This window comes from Mytilus californianus, unplaced genomic scaffold (assembly GCF_021869535.1).
Source record: "Mytilus californianus isolate M0D057914Y unplaced genomic scaffold, xbMytCali1.0.p SCAF_8, whole genome shotgun sequence".
Lineage (NCBI taxonomy): Eukaryota > Metazoa > Mollusca > Bivalvia > Mytilida > Mytilidae > Mytilus > Mytilus californianus.
In genome coordinates this window covers 111,078,687-111,085,248 of record NW_026262734.1, presented here as the reverse complement: position 1 = coordinate 111,085,248, position 6,562 = coordinate 111,078,687, and positions in this window count along the sequence as shown.

The window sequence follows — 6,562 nt, the reverse complement described above, 5'->3', positions numbered from 1 at the left end:
ATCTTTATGTGGGTTAAATTTCATCTCTCTTTAAGCAGTCATTTTCTTATGCTTTGATTGGTCACAAATTAATCACTATATCACGTTATTAGTAGCTTAGATTGCAATGACACCTTTTATCCTTTTGGATCAAGGGTTTTTATTCTTGAAAGTCTGCAACACATATTGGAGAAAAGTTCCCTTCTGTTATTAGTGGAATACAACATGTCTACTTTCTTCATAATTTGAATTTGCAGTAGATTATGCTTTCTGAAGTTCATATGATGAAAATCTCAAATTAAATATCTTCAGTGGTTCAGTACCATAGTTCATTCCCAACAGAAGGACAAGGAAAAAAAAAACATTTTCTTATCATAGTTTCATGACCAAACTTGTACAAAACCCCTTTGACTTCGACATATGGATGTTCTACTGTATTTATATGATTTTAATTGTAATAACTAATTATTGATCAAATAATCAATGGAGATATATGACTGAGCAAAAATGATATAACTAATGAAGATCCTGAGGTCAAGTAAATATTATTCTTAAATATAAATGATTTAATCATGATACTGTAAACATTGTTACAATAAACTTTAGTATCTAATAATCATATTTTTTTCTCTCTTCCTTGCAATAAAATGTCATTTGAAAAGAATAGGTTTCACAATTAGGTCCAATTTCAAAATGAAAACTTTGCTCACTGGATGTGACTTATTTGTCCTCTACCGATGAAGTCAAAGGGGACTTTAGGTTTCTGTCTGTCTGTCCAGCTGTCCATCCGTCAGTTCAGCAAATCATTTTTCCACAATTTTTTCTTCATACTTGAAGATATTGATTTGACATTTAGTGTATCGTTTTATCATGACAAGTTACAGATCAAGTTCGAATTTTGTTCTGTTCTGATGATTTTGTGCAGAGTTATGGTCCTTTGACTTAGAAAATTCACTCAAATAATCAGTTTTGTGCACTGTTTTTTCGTCATGCTTCAAGAGATTGATTTGATAATTGGTATATAGTTTTATCATGACAAGTTACGGATGAAGTTCAAATTTTGTTCCGGTCTTATGAATTTGTGCAGAGTTATTAGTCCCCTACTGACGAAGTCGAAGGGAACTTTAGGATTTGCACTCCGTCCGTCTGTCTGTTTGTCTGTCTGTCCATCCGTCGTCTGTCTGTCTGTCTGTCCATCCGTCAGTCGGGCAAATCATTTTTCCACACTTTTTTTCTTCGTCCTTGAAGATTTTGATTTGATATTTGGTGTATTGTTTTATCATGACTAGTTACAGATCAAGTTCGAATTTTGTTCTGGTCTGATGATTTTGTGCAGAGTTATGGTCCTTGGACTTAGAAAGTTCACTCAAATAATCAGTTTTCCTGAATTTTTTTCGTCATGCTTGAAGATATTGATTTTATATAATTTTATCATGACAAGTTACATATCAAGTTCGAATTTTGTACAGGTCTGATGATTTTATGCAGAGTTGTGGTCCTTGGACATAGAAAATTCACTTAAATTATCAGTTTTCCACACTTTTTTCATCATGCTTGAAGATATTGACTTAATATTTGTTATATACATAACACAATGACAAGTTATAAACCAAGTAATCATTTTGTTCCAGTACAATGAATTTTTAACTGGTAGGGGACTGTATTGCCATGCAATACTCTCAGAATGCTTGTTATTGAATGTAACTTATCATGGAATATGGCTAATCATTTAAGTGACTGATCACAGAAGTTGGCTTTTAACTTAAGTTATTGATCACGGAATTTGGCTTTTAACTTAAATGACTGGTCACAGAATTTGGCTAATCACTTAAGTAACGATGACAGAAGTTGAATTATAACTTAAGTGATTGATCACAGAATTTGGTTTATAACTTAAGTGATTGATCACAGAATTTGGCTTTTAACTTAAGTGATTGATCACAGAATTTGGCTAATCACTTAAATAACGATCACAGAAGTTGGCTAATAACTAAAGGTGTCTGGGGGTCTAAGTTAAAATCCATTGAATTTTTTAATAATTTGTCAAAATGTAGTTTATATCATGTTTTTTTCAAAAATATAATAAAAAGTATGGGTCACTGGGCTTTTTTTCACGCTACAGGTTGTGCAAAATTGTCCAATTGTGTAAAGATTATGCATGGAAAAATCCAATTTTGTGTGATGAAAACTACACCATAGAATTTAAAGATAAAATATGAAAAGATAGCTCTAATAATATGCTTTAGATAAGAAAAGGAAAAAAAAAAATGGGGTCACTGGACTCGTTTTCTTGCTACATAATCAAAAAGGTAAATTCGAAACACATTTTATTATTAAAGTTACCTTATCTGAGTTATCTCCCCATATATCTGAGTTATTTCCCCTTATCTGGCAAATTTGAAAAAAACATATTTATAAAACAAAAATATTCTGTTTTTTGTAAAATACAGCCGTAAATATGATAAAACACATGATTTTCTATATTAATATGAATAGTCTTACACATAGATTACATACTACTCTCGAAATTTGTAGATTTCATTAAAGATGTAGACCAATTGTTATCTGCTATTTCAAAATACAAGATGGGGGAAGACACCCGAGCCACCTTAAGTGATTGATCACGGAATTTGGCTTTTAAAGTTGTTGAAAGAAAATAGGTATCAATCATAAATGTATGAAAAATCTAAAGAGAATCATTTCCCGCCAAATTTTCAATTGATTATATCTCAAAAAACAAGGACACGAACCTATCATTTTTTTCTGCTTTTTAAGAACAGCTATTTATATTCTATTAATTTACAACAATCTTTTAAAAAGCTTGATATTTTGTTTTATCATCGTTTGTGGTTTGAATTCTATTTTTATTTTCTCTATGTATGTAAAAGTTAAGATAGTTAATAAGCTATTTCATTTATATGGTTTTTAGTTTAAAGCAACTATATGCACAGGATTTTTTTGTTTATACACAGTTTTGATTTAGAAGAAAAATAGACGTGGCTAGAATATACAAATAATTACACCATTACAAACACAATTCCATTTTAATATTCTTGTCATGGTTCGAAAATACATTAAATAACACAAGTACAAACTCAATCCCAATATTATATTCTATTTTTAGAAATTTACCTGTGATAAAATAAGCGTCACAAAAAAGTACACACTATTTGTGGCGTTGATACATTCGTGTGACGCATAGTTTATAATTATATTGTGGTGTCCTGGTGTACCGTCGTAAGTTCATGGGAGGTGTCTGTTGATATTCTGTGGTTTACATGTGGTAACATGTGAAATGATCTATTATATTATTTATTAATGTATTTTTCTGTCCTGAGTGTTCTTGCGTTTATTTGTACTGGATTCCTGTGACGTTATGTTGTCATTTTAGCGGTATTTTACATTGCCATATAAGCGGGCGGTTTGGCAAGCCATAAAATCAGGTTCATCCCCGCCATTTGTTTCTTAAAATGTCCTGTACCAAGTCAGGAATATGGCAGTTGTTATCAAAAAGTCAGTATCTATGTATGTTGGCGTTTGTTTTTGTTGTGGTTCAATGTTTCTGTTATTCCATTGTTTTCCTCTTATAGTTGATGTGTTTCCCTGGTTTTGGTTTGTGACCCGGATTTGTATTCGCTTTATCGATTTATGACTGTTGAACAGCGGTATACTACTGTTGCCTTTATTAAGAGCAAGAAGGAGACCTTTCAAATTGGACCAAATTCATGGTCAGACTGGCGATGTGTTTGGTTCAATTGACATACCTTCTTCTCTTTTTGCTACACAAAAAAGAGGAATTGAAATCCTAGTCTATCGTGAAAGACCTAACTTTTGTTAAACTTTTATATGTTAAAAGGATAATTTCCCAAAGAGTTCCTGTTAATAACTATTTGACAAAAACTGTTAATTTCTGGCGGTAACTGGTCCACGACCAGTATCTTTTTCATCATCTTTTAGTTACAGTATATGAGTAAAAGGCTCATTGCATGTATGTTGTTGGCCATTCTCAATTAAAAAAAAAGAAAAATAACATAATACAATAATCATTTGATCCAGAACACATGTGTTAGTACATATCTTAAAATATTATCAAACTATTTCATTTATTTTTTATAGAGATGATCACAAAGAATACAACCAAGATATGACGCTGTTGAAATATAAAAAAAACCAAACATATGCTTAATTTAATTAGATCTACAGATGATTTTTATGCACTGATTGATTTATTTACATTTATTAATGTATTATTTTTTGGAAGAAAATCATAATGGTAAAAGAGCATTTTATGAAATCTTTAGTTCTAACAATACATGAGTTGTTACGTAAAAGTGTTTTTTTTTAATTATGGTATATATGTGATTTGAACTAAGTATATTTTATTTTATTCTATACATACAAAAAAATATTTTTTCTATTCTTTATGCTTTTTGTTACACAAATGCAATATTTCAGGAAAACAATTTTTGCACGACTTGCATATTTTGCAGAAAAAGACATGTCATAACAAAATCTACATAATAAAGCATACACACCTCAACAAAAATCAACATGAAAACAAAATATAACTACTTAGTCATTAACAGCAGTAGCTGGATAAATTATATGATTGATTATATATGGATATTAAATGGAAAATAAAAGAAATGTTATATACTGTTACAAATTTGCAGATGACCTTCTACAGACACTGCCATATAAACATTTTAGTTTAACCAGTCATAAACAATAAATAAAGGTCACATTGAACTACTTTTATATGGGAGCTGACTTTTAAACCCACAGTAACCTACTCTCTATTATGCATCAACTTCAGATAAGATGATCTGATTTTTTATAGTCACTGTGCTTTGAAAAAAAGATTAACAAGTTATCATACTAATTAGTCAACGAAGTGCACACATGTAAATCACAATTTTATATACATGTATAATAGGTCTATAATAAATAAAAGGTGATGTAGAGATAATATCAATGTGTCAGCAAAGCTCATCGACACAAAACACAAAAGATACATAAAATCAAAATAAGGTCTTCATAAATTGTCATATGTCACATGCATGTCTAATAAATTTGTCAAGTAATTTATTACCCCGAGTCAACTAGAATTGTTAAAATAAAAAATAAAATTTTCAAAATCATATGAATGGTGTTCAAGCTTAGAATTTTACAAGAAATTTTACACAGAAAATAAAAAAAAATCAAAAAAAAATCAATGTATTTTACTTCTGATATATTCATAAAAATATTATGTTAAAACATTAAGAGGCTGAAAATATGAATATTTATTTATTTGTTTTCATTATTATTGGTATGATATATTTTTCAGTGTTGGGATATAATTTATTCCCCGGTGACAAAAGATGTTGTATATTACTTTAAAATTCTGGAATTAACTTTGTACATGGGAGGATTATAACAATTATTTGTAATTTGGTTTAGCATTTGTTTCCTGTATATTACCTGAATAATTGTGTAATGAAAACTGTTTCTACCTGTTTGTTATTAATCAGGCTTATCTGTTGTCATTACATCTGTCTGAGATTTAATAGTAATCTTTCTCGGAGTTCGTTTTTTTTGGTATTTTTACTTTCTTGTATTTAAATACATATCTTGACTAAAGTTGTCGGATTGCCAAGTGATGTCTGACTTAGTTGTAAATTGGTAAACAAATCGTCATATAAAAGCAATCACTCAAATAAAGGGTCTACCAACGATTTCAGCAAAACTTGACTTATTTATAGGTATTGTCTTGCTGAGCTTTTTTGCTTAATATATAAGTTTTTCAGATATTTAGCGCAAAAAAATGGTAAAAATCATCATTAAAGGGCGATAAATCTAATAAGTAGTCCTAGGATGATTTTAGCCATTGACTTATTAGTAGATCCTGTCTTGCTGATAATTTTTGCTTTTCAAAGCTTTTCTCTATCTATTATAGATTTCACGATAATATTAAAAAATGAAAAAAAAAATATTGGTGAAATTAATCAGTAAGGGCAATTACTCCGAAAAGAAGTTGTCTGACAGCCTTAATACACTTAAACAATAGGTAGATCTAAACATTCTGAATTTGTATGCTCCCTCCCCCAACAAATTGTGTCTATTCTAGCAGTTTTCAGGATGAAAGACAAAACTTGCATTTTACCCCTATTTTATAGCCATGTCAGCCATGTTAGTTGGAAGGCGGTGACAACGGACACATTTTTAAAACTAGATATCCTGATGATGATTGCGACCATGTTTAATTAAATTTGACGTAGCAGTTTGCCTTGAGAAGATTTTTGCAAAAGTTAACGGATGACGACAGACGAAGGACGCTAAGTGATAAGAAAAGCTCACTTGGTCTGTTGGGCCAGGTGAGCTGAATAGGTTAAAGTACTCTGATTCATTAATTTCCAGTAGACTATATCATGAACTATAGTTAAGTGAGTTATCTCCCTTGCGTAGCAAAAATTCTTATGAATAGGTAAAATATAAAACTTTCTGTATTGGTAAAAATATCACTATTCGATATGAAATAATATAATTACAATTGTTCAAATAAAAAATCATGCAAATAATAGTATTTCTACAGTAATATTTT